The sequence below is a fragment of the Callithrix jacchus genome, chromosome 9, assembly GCF_049354715.1.
Source record: "Callithrix jacchus isolate 240 chromosome 9, calJac240_pri, whole genome shotgun sequence".
Taxonomy (NCBI): Eukaryota; Metazoa; Chordata; class Mammalia; order Primates; family Cebidae; genus Callithrix; species Callithrix jacchus.
The window spans coordinates 25,045,955-25,057,063 of NC_133510.1; positions in this window are offsets into that span (position 1 = coordinate 25,045,955).

Genomic DNA, 11,109 nt, shown 5'->3' on the forward strand with positions numbered 1-11,109 from the left:
TGCTGCATAATATTCCATGGTGTATATGTGCCACATTTTCCCAATCCAATCTATTATCAATGGGCATTTGGGTTGGTTCCAAGTCTTTGCTATTGTAAACAGTGCTGCAATGAACATTCGTGTGCATGTGTCCTTATAGTAGAATGATTTATAGTCCTTTGGATATATACCCAGTTATGGGATTGCTGGGTCAAATGGAATTTCTATTTCTAAGGCCTTGAGGAATTGCCACACTGTCTTCCACAATGGATGAACTAATTTACACTCCCACCAACAGTGTAAAACTGTTCCTTTTTCTCCACATCCTCTCCAGCATCTGTTGTCTCCAGATTTTTTAATGATCACCATTCTAACTGGCGTGAGATGGTATCTCAATGTGGTTTTGATTTGCATCTCTCTGATGACCAGTGATGATGAGCATTTTCTCATATGATTGTTGGCCTCATATATGTCTTCTTTTGTAAAGTGTCTGTTCATATCCTTTGCCCACTTTTGAATGGGCTTGTTTGTTTTTTTCCTGTAAATCTGTTTGTGTTCTTTGTAAATTCTGCATATCAGCCCTTTGTCAGATGGGTAAACTGCAAAAATGTTTTTCCATTCTGTTGGTTGCTGATTCACTCTAGAGACTGTTTCTTTTGCTGTGCAGAAGCTGTGGAGTTTGATTAGGTCTCATTTGTCTATTTTGGCTTTTGTTGCCAATGCTTTTGGTGTTTTGGTCATGAAGTTTTTGCCTACTCCTATGTCCTGGATGGTTTTGCCTAGATTTCCTTCTAGGGTTTTTACGGTGCCAGGTCTTATGTTTAAGTCTTTAATCCATCAGGAGTTAATTTTAGTGTAAGGTGTCAGGAAGGGGTCCAGTTTCTGCACATAGCTAGCCAGTTTTCCCAACACCATTTATTAAACAGGGAATCCTTTCTCCATTGCTTGTTTTTGTCAGGTTTATCAAAGATTGTATGGTTGTAGATATGTTGTGTTGCGTCCGATGCCTCTGTTCTGTTCCATTGGTCTATATCTGTGTTTTGGTACGAGTACCATGCTGTTTTGATTACTGTAGCCTTGTAGTATAGTCTGAAATCCGGTAGTATGATGCCCCCTGCTGTGTTCTTTTTGCTTAGAATTGACTTGGCTATGCGTGCTCTCTTTTGGTTCCATATGAAGTTCATGGTGGTTTTTTCCAGTTCTGTGAAGAAAGTCAATGGTAGCTTGATGAGGATAGCATTGATTCTGTAAATTACTTTGGGTAGTATAGCCATTTTCACGATATTAATTCTTCCTAACCATGAACATGGAATGTTTCTCCATTTGTTTTTGTCCTCTCTTATTTCGTTGAGCAGTGGTTTGTAGTTCTCCTTGAAGAGGTTCCTTACGTTCCTTGTGAGTTGTATTCCAAGGTATATTATTTTTTTGTAGCAATTGTGAATGGCAGTTCGTTCTTGATTTGGCTTTCTTTAAGTGTGTTATTGGTGTAGAGGAATGCTTGTGATTTTTGCACGTTGATTTTATATCCTGAGACTTTGCTGAAGTTGCTTATCAGTTTCAAGAGTTTTTGGGCTGAGGCGATGGGGTCTTCTAGGTATACTATCATTTCGTCTGCAAATAGGGACAATTTGGCTTCCACCTTTCCTATTTGAATATGCTTTATTTCTTTCTCTTGCCTGATTGCTCTGGCTAGAACTTCCAGTACTATATTGAATAGGAGTGGTGAAGGAGGGCATCCTTGTCTAGTGCCTGATTTCAAAGGGAATGCTTCCAGTTTTTGCCCATTCAGTATGATATTGGCTGTTGGTTTGTCATAAATAGCTTTTATTACTTTGAGATACGTTCCATGGATACCAAGTTTATTGAGGGTTTTTAGCATAAAGGGCTGTTGAATTTTGTCGAATGCCTTCTCTGCATCAGTTGAGATAATCGTGTGGTTTTTGTTTTTGGTTCTGTTTATGTGGTGAATTACATTTATAGACTTGCATGTGTTGAACCAGCCTTGCATTTCTGGTATGAATCCTACCTGATCATGATGGATAAGTTTTTTGATTTGCTGTTGCAATCGGCTTGCCAATATTTTATTAAAGATTTTTGCATCTATGTTCATCATGGATATTGTCCTGAGGTTTTCTTTTCTTGTTGAGTCTCTGCCGGGTTTTAATATCAGGATGATATTGGTCTCATAAAGTGATTTGGGAAGGATTCCCTCTTTTTGGATTATTTGGAATGGTTCAGAAGGAATGGTACCAGCTCCTCTTTGTATATCTGGTAGAATTTGGCTGTGAGCCAATTTGGACCTGCGCTTTTTTTGTGTGGTAGGCCCTTAATTGCTGCCTCGACTTCTGACCTTGTTATTGGTCTATTCATAGTTTCAGCTTCCTCCTGGTTTAGGCTTGGGAGGACACAGGAGTCCAGGAATTACTAGTTTATGTGCATAGAGTTGTTTGTAATATTCTCTGAAGATGGTTTGAATTTCTGGAGAATCTGTGGTGATTTCCCCTTTATCATTTTTTATTGCATCTATTTGGTTGTTCTCTCATTTCCTTTTTATCAGTCTGGCTAGTGGTCTGTCTATTTTGTTGATCTTTTGAAAAAACCAGCTCTTGGATTTATTGATTTTTTGAAGGGATTTTCGTGTCTCTATCTCCTTCAGTTCTGCTCTGATCTTAGTTATTTCTTGTCTTTTGGTGGGTTTTTTAGTTTTTTTGATCTTGCTCCTCTAGCTCTTTCAATTTTGACAATAGGGTGTCAATTTTGGATCTCTCCATTCTCCTCATATGGGCACTTATTGCTATATATTTTCCTCTAGAGACTACTTTAAATGTGTCCCAGAGATTCTGGCATGTTGTGTCTTCATTCTCATTGGTTTCGAAGAACTTCTTTATTTCTGCCTTCATTTCCTTGTTTATCCAGTCAACATTCAAGAGCCAGTTGTTCAGTTTCCATGAAGCTGTGCAGTTCTGGGTTGGTTTCTGAATTCTAAGTTCTAACTTGATTGCACTATGGTCTGAGAGACTGTTTGTTATGATTTCAGTTGTTTTGCATTTGCTGAAGAGTGCTTTACTTCTAATTATGTGGTCAATTTTAGAGTAGGTGTGTGTGGTGCTGAGAAGAATGTATATTCTGTGGATTTGGGGTGGAGGGTTCTCTAAATGTCTATCAGGTTTGCTTGCTCCAGGTCTGAGTCCAATCCCTGGATATCCTTGTTGATTTTCTGTCTGGTTGATATTTCTACTATTGATAGTGGAGTGTTATAGTCTCCCACTATTATTGTGTGGGAGTCTAAGTCTCTTTTTAAGTCATTAAGAACTTGCCTTATGTATCTGGGTGCCCCTTTATTGGGTCCATATATGTTTAGAATCGTTAGCTCTTCTTGTTGTATCGATCCTTTTACCATTATGTAATGGCCTTCTTTGTCTCTTTTGATCTTTGTTGCTTTAAAATATATTTTATTAGAGATGGGAATTACAACTCCTGCTGTTTTTTGCTCTCCATTTGCTTGGTAAATTTTCCTCCATTTCTTTATTTTGAGCCTTTGTGTATCCTTGCATGTGAGATGGGTTTCCTGGATACAGTACACTGATGGGTTTTGGATTTGTATCCAATTTGCCAGTCTGTGTCTTTTGATTGGTGCATTTAGTCCATTTACATTTAGGGTTAATATTGTTATATGTGAATTTGATACCGCCATTTTGATGGTAGCTGGCTGTTTTGCCTATTAGTTGTTGTAGATTCTTCATTATGTTGATGCTCTTTAGCATTTGGTGTGATTTTGGAATGGCTGGTACTGGTTGTTCCTTTCTATGTGTAGTGCCTCTTTCAGGAACTCTTGTAAAGCAGGCCTGGTGGTGACAAACTCTCTGAGTACTTGCTTGTTCACAAAGGATTTTATTTTTCCTTCACTTATGAAGCTCAGTTTGGCTGTATATGAAATTCTGGGTTGAAAGTTCTTTTCTTTAAGAATGTTGAATATTGGCCCCCCTCTCTTCTGGCTTGTAGAGTTTCTGCTGAGAGATCTGCTGTGAGTCTGATGGGCTTCCCTTTCTGGGTGACCTGACCTTTTTCTCTGGCTGCCCTTAGTATTTTCTCCTTTGTTTCAACTTTGTTGAATCTGACGATTATGTGCCTTTGGGTTGCTCTTCTTGCGGAATAACTTTGTGGTGTTCTCTGTATTTCCTGCAATTGAGTGTTGGCCTGCCTTGCTTGGTGGTGGAAATTTTTTTGGATAATATCCTGAAGAGTATTTTCCAGCTTGGGGTCATTCTCTTCTTCACATTCTGGTACACCTATCAAATGTAGGTTAGGTCTCTTCACATAGTCCCCCATTTCTTGAAGACTTTGTTCATTCCTTTTTGCGCTTTTTTCTCTTATCTTGGTTTCTCATTTTATTTCATTGAGTTGATCTTTGACTTCTGATATTCTTTCTTCTGCTTGGTCAATTCGGCTGTTGAAACTTGTGCATGCTTCGTGAAGTTTATGTATTGTGTTTTTCAGCTCCTTTCATTCATTCATATTCCTCTCTAAGGTATCCATTCTTGTTATCATTTCCTCAAATCTTTTTTCAAGATTCTTAGTTTCTTTGCATTGATTTAAAACGTGTTCTTTTAGCTCAGAAAAGTTTCTCATTATCCACCTTCTGAAGTCTAATTCCGTCATTTCATCACAGCCATTCTCTGTCCTGCTTTGTTCCCTTGCTACTCACCAGTTTTGGTTCTTTGTAGGAGGCCAGGTGTTCTGGTTTCAGGTGTTTTCCTCCTTTTTGTGCCAGTTTCTTCCCATGTTTGTGGATTTATTCACCTGTCGTCTGAGTAGTTGCTGACTTTTCGATTGGGTCTCTGAGTGGACGCCCAGATTGTTGATGATGAAGTATTTCTGTTACTTGGTTTTCCTTCTACCAGTCTAGCCCCTCCACTGTACGACTGCTGAGGTCCACTTCAGGCCCTGCTTGTCTGGGGTGCACCTATAACGGCTGTGGAACACTGAGGCATGCTACCAGTTTCTTTTTCTGCTATCTTTGTCCCAGAATGATGCCTGCCAAATGTCAGTCTTTCGGATATAGAGGGGTCAGGGAGCTGCTTGAGGAGACAGTCTGTACTTTGTAGGAACTCAAGTGCTGAGCTGTGAGCTTTGTTGTTCATTCAGGGCTGTTAGGCTACTACGTTTAATTCTGCTGCAGCAGAACTCATTAAAAAAAACCTTTTTTTCTCAGATGCTCTGTCTCGGGGGATTGGGGCTTTCTTTGTGAGTGTCCGTTGTGCTGTCCTGCCCAGCTAGGAGGCAGTCTAGTCACTATTTGCCTGCCGAGGCTCCGCCCTGCTGGTGTGAGGTTCGCCTTGTTGCTGCAGCCTCTGCCCTGCTGCTGTGGTCTCTGCCCTGCTGCCATGGGCTATGCCCTTCAGCGGAGTCTCTCTGTTGTGGTGGGTTGCCTTGGCAATGTCAGGCTGTGTCAGCAATGGGCATGTTCCTCAGTAGGGGCAGATTGCCTCGGTAATGGTGGACGCCCCTCCCCTACCGAGCTGCACCATCCTGGGTTCAGTTGTGTCCGCAGTGAAACTCTCCACCCAGAGCGTTTGGAATCGCCTTTTTTTTTGTCCCACTGCACTACCCCAAACGCCGTTTCCCTGGAATCTCCTGGCCTGGCTCACTGTGCAAGTCCCGTCGAGTCAGATAGATATCCCAATTTTATCCTCTCAAGAGTCAGATTGCCAGTTCAACAGGGCACCCGAACCAGTGCGCTTTGTGCCAAGTGCTGTGGAGCGCCGCTGAGCTACAATGCCGGCTGCTGGCTGCACCAGCCAAAACCTCTGCCTGGCATCCCGCGTCTCTTTTATACCTGGGAATTTTCCCATTCTGTGGGCAACAAAGATCCATCTGGAAATGCGACCCTGACTCACCCTCCATGAGTTCACTGAGAGCTTCAATCCTGGGTTGTTCTCACTGCACCATCTTGAGTCCCTCCCCTCCAACTTATTTTAATATAAAACCCACCATTTGGCACTTTGCAGCTTCTAGCTCACCTTTCTAAACAAACAGAAGATGAGCTGTACCACATCTTCTGATACAGTATGTGAGGCCACCTGTCCTCAGAACCGGGAGGGACTGGCACTAAGGTGTCAGGAGGTCTGGGCACCCACCAGACCAGACACACCTGCTCAAGAGCTGCTGGCCAGGTCCCTGGAGCACAGACCTGCTCTGAGCCCGTCCTCAGATCTCTGCTGACTGGTCACTCAGCAGCCACATGCAGGGCATGTGATAAGCTTGGCAGGTGGATCACAATCTACAGTGCTGGAGGGACCCAAACCTTGGGGATCCCAAAGCTGTTTGGGCCTCACACCCTTGCTGAATACCCTTCTGCCTTGAGGTTCTCACATTCCTGGAATCCCAATGATGCCCCGACTGGGCTGAGAGGTGGGGTCTCCCCACCACCCCTCTGCTGGGTGTGCAGCCTTCCCATAGCCCATCTTCATTCCCTCCATCCTGGAAGGATCCCCAAGTACCTGCTGGACTCAGCATGCCCCCAGCCTCAGCCACCAGGAGCTGGATTGGCCTCTCCCTGCTGCTGGACCTGTCTGAATGGTCCCAGAACCTTATCATGTGTACCCAGAAGGCTTTGCTGAGGATCCATCAGACAGGGTGGGAGGAAGGCCCTGGGCCAGGGGATTCCTCTGGGTCTTTGGAGCCAATGGCTTTCTTCTGAGGTTGACACTACTGTGGGGTGCGGTGGCAAGGCTTCCAGAGGCAGGCTTAGGGTCCATGATGTCAGAATCCTCCTGCAGTTGTGTGACTGGACACACAACTTCCAGTTGCTTCAGTCAGGCAGGTCTGGGTGACTAAGGGCACCGCATAGCCAGGGGAGACAGGGGATCCAGTGCTTGGCTGCCATCAGCAGGGGCAGCTGGGAGAGTTCTGCATGCTCCTCAGAGCCCTGGGGAGTTGGTCCCTTGGTGCACAGCAGCCACTGCACAGCACAGCCTCTGCCTCAGAAACCCATCTGCCTTCTCTCAGCACAACCTCCTCCTGGCCCGGAAACCCACATGCTCTCACTCAGCACAACCTCTCTCTACCTAGGAAACCCACGTGCTCTCACTCAGCACAACCTCCCCCTGCCCAGGAAACCCACATGCCCTCACTCAGCACAACCTCCCCTTGCCCAGGAAACTCACCTGCTCTCACTCAGCACAACCTCTCTCTACCTAGGAAACCCATGTGCTCTCACTCAGCACAACCTCCCCCTGCCCAGGAAACCCACATGCTCTCACTCAGCACAACCTCCCCTTGCCCAGGAAACTCACCTGCTCTCACTCAGCACAACCTCCCTCTGCCCAGGAAACCCATGTGCTCTCACTCAGCACGACTTCCCCCTGCCCAGGAATCCCACCTTCCCTCACTCAGCACAACTTCCCTCATTCCCAGAAAACCCACCTGCCCTCACTCAGCACAACCTCAATCTGCTTAGGAAACCCACATGCTCTCACTCAGCACAACCTCCCCCTTCCCAGGAAACCCACATGCCCTCACTCAGCACAACCTCCCCTTGCCCAGGAAACTCACCTGCTCTCACTCAGCAAACCTCCCTCTGCCCAGGAAACCCACCTGCCCTCACTCAGCACAACTTACCCCTGCCCAGGAAACCCACCTGCCCTCACTCAGCACAACCTCAATCTGCTTAGGAAACCCACATGCTCTCACTCAGCACAACCTCCCGCTGCCCAGGAAACCCACCTGCCCTCACTCCTACTTCCTGCACCACCTCCCTAGAAGCTGCCTACACCCCAGTCCCTGCTGCAAGTGTGCATTGGGGGGTTCAACTGAAACAGACCCCAGCAGCAGCCATTGGCTGTGGGCAGGTGAGCCTGGGGTGGAAGGTCCGTTGGCTGAGGGCAGGTGAGCCTGGGGTGGAGGGTCCATTGGCTGCAGGGAGGTGAGCCTGGGGTGGAAGGTCCATCGGTTATGGGGAGGTGAGCCTGAGATGGAGGGTCCATTGTCTGTGCATTAGGATTTGTGTTCTCCATTTCACCAGTGGAGAAACTGAGGCAGGAGAGTTCCATTCATTGTGTTGGCTCACACAGGGTCGGTAGCAGGGCCCTGCCCTCTGTCTGCCTGGTACACCAGCTTCCTCCTGCTCGTGTGGGTTTGCCAGACCACTCCGGAAGAGGTGATGGCACCCTTTTCTCGATTTCCAAGACAGTTTTGGAGATCAGGCCACTGAAGCTGTGCACTTCTGTGGCTGCAGTGTCATATGCCCCCTGTCTTCTGAGACATCTCAGGCAAGCAGAAATTAACACTGGATGGTTGCTGTCAATGTCCATCTCTTGCTCAGAAGCACTTTGTCTGGACATCTTTCCCTTTGCTGTCAAAGCAACTTGTCCCCCACACTGTGGGCTGTGAGTCATTTTGAAAACATACAGGGCAGCTGCAGACCATGAGGCCTCTGCTTCTCAGGTCGTGTCTGTGCTGTGTCTGGAAAGTTGGCACGTCTCCAAAGGCCAAGCCCATGTGTCAGAGATGACCAAGCAGAACCTTGACAGTGGTGTCACAGCCAGAGAACACCGAAGACTGTGCTGACTGCCCTACATGTTAGCATCCATAGCAAGTCAATTCATTCAAAGCATCAGGCTTAGGTCAGCAAGCAACATACTCCTTGGCCTGTGGACAAATTTCCCTTGAAAGGAACAGCGGATACCTGTGTTTTCCATGTCTCTCCAGCTCTGCTCAGTGTCTCTGTGGGCAGGAGGCTGAGCTAAGACTTCCCTTTGGTCTCACATGGCAGTTTGCACAAAGCATTCTGCCTCCGGCACCAGCTATGAAGTTTTGCTGTTATTTTAGGATAGAAAATGTGGGTGGGGGGAGGCAAGTCAGGATTAGCAAACACCAGCTCTACCTGTGGGCAGAGAAGCTCAGAACTGGGGATCAGGGACAATCCCAGCATCAGGCCTGCAGTCCCCTATGGCTGCCTTGCCCGTCAGTGCTGACTGCAGCCAGGGGTGCAGAGACATCTTGCGGAGAGGGGGCAGCTCCAGGGGTGTCTGGTTCCTCAGTGGGGACAGGTGCTGGGGAGGCTCCTGTGGTTGCTGGGTTTCCTGAGACAAGGTTACAAAAAGGATATGTGTCATGGCGGTGTTGCCTCCTGTGTCTGTCCATGGTGTGGTCATCACAGAGTGGTTTCAGAGTATGGGGTTCCCATTTGGTAGATGGGTCAGGGTCCCTGCTGTGCAGGGCAGGTGTGAGGCCTGCTGGGCTCAGGGGATCAGGACTCCTTTTGTTCAGGAACTGCTGGGGATGTGTGGACGGTGTGTGTCTCCTGCACACTGAGCTCCAATCAGTGTCCTGTGAAAGAATTAATGGGGGAGTGAAAGACAGGGCAACAAACCCATGCTCCTGTCACCACCACTCCTCTGGCCCTCAAGGGTGCCCTTGGCCCAGCACACACCTGGTCACAGGTCATAGCCCTAGCACCCCTCAGTATGTTTCCACTCATGTGGAGTAACTAAGTTAGGGTGGATTTGAAGGTGGATCTCACATTAGAAGTCCAAGTGAGACCCTGAAACTGATGACATTCTTCACTAAGGCCTGTTTCTTTTTGACAGAATTTCAAACTCAAGTTTCTCCCTTTGTTTTCTAATCAGCACTGAGCTCCTCTCTTTGGAGAAGGAACAAGCTTTGTTATTCAGAGACAGCCATGGGAAAAGGAATTAAATTAACATGAAAGTCCAGGTGATTCGATGAATATTCATATGGATAATTTAATCAGTCTCTGTTCATTTTCCACATTTCCATGAGAAGCAGGTTTCTAGAATATAAAGATTGCAGAGCAATTGTATTGATTTTCATTTTGCTCTGAGATACTCACATCTCTATCTGCAGCCTTCAGGACGTGGGCTCTGTGTAATTGGAGATAGAGGCTGAGTGGAAACCTCAGGATTCATTACCTGAGGAGTGAATACCCTGAGAATTCCACTTGTGGCTTGCAGGTACCTGACATTCTTATTACATTTAAGTAGGTTAGACAGCACAATTTGCCAGAAAGTTTCCCTTTACCCTTCATGATAACGAAAAAGTCCAAAGTGGTGTGGGTGGTTGCAAACATGGACTTCAGAGACCTGTGACCATGCTTGGGGCTGATGGACCTGCCCAGAACTCACTTCTCTGATCCTCAGCCCGGGCTTCCAGGGTCTCCTGGTGACAGCTGAGCAGGTGACAATGAGTGTCCTCTAAGTGGTAGCCTTGGTGATGGCTGTTTCCTGGCTGTCGGAAATGAGGGAGCCGAGATAAGGAGGGGTGTGGTCATGGAGAGGAGGGAGGAACTGAGAACTTGCACTTGACTTTCTCCAGCTCTTAAGGGCTTGACTTGAACTCGGCTTGAGTCAAAGACACAAACACACACCTGATGAGGAAATGCTTGACTTCAGCAGACATGAGAACAGAGGAGACTCTCCAGGACAGAGAGAGGCTGCACCACGTGGCGGTGACAGTGCCTCTCCAGGGCAAAGTGTCAGCATCACAGTCAGGAACTTAAATAGGGCTCAGACCCTCTAACCCATAGGGTCACTTCCAGAAACTGATTCTGTGGGCAGTATCAGAAATAATTTTTATTTAAGATGTTAATTAAAAGACTATTAATAATAATGAGAACTGGAAACATCGTAAATGTTAACAATAGGAAGTTGGTTAAGCACTAGTATGACCTCTCAGAAGATCTGCTAACCATGCAGACATTCAAAATCGTGCTAATCCTTTCTGGAAGGACTGGTGGGTATCCAAAGGGTGGAGTTCGACTCAACAGCTTTCATTTTAGGAGCTTGTTCGACAGCTTCATGGTTTACCATGGAAGGGGTGGTAGAGGCTGGGTATGGACGTGAGAACAGCAGCAGGCGGAAAGCCCCTGCAGCCAGCCACAGGGCAGGGTAAATGTGGGCTGGCTTAGCCTCTGTGTCCGGGAACCACAGGTGAACTAACAAGGACAGGGGGCCTTCAGGGGCCTGGATATGCTAAGGGAAATCGACAGGCAGGAGGTGGGCTGACTTGGCCCCCAGGCCAGTTTGCTAACCCTGGACTGGAAGGCAGGTGCTCTGTTGTGGCATGCCAGGTCTCACTATTGCAGGCCTCCATGACAGCTATCCCAGCAGT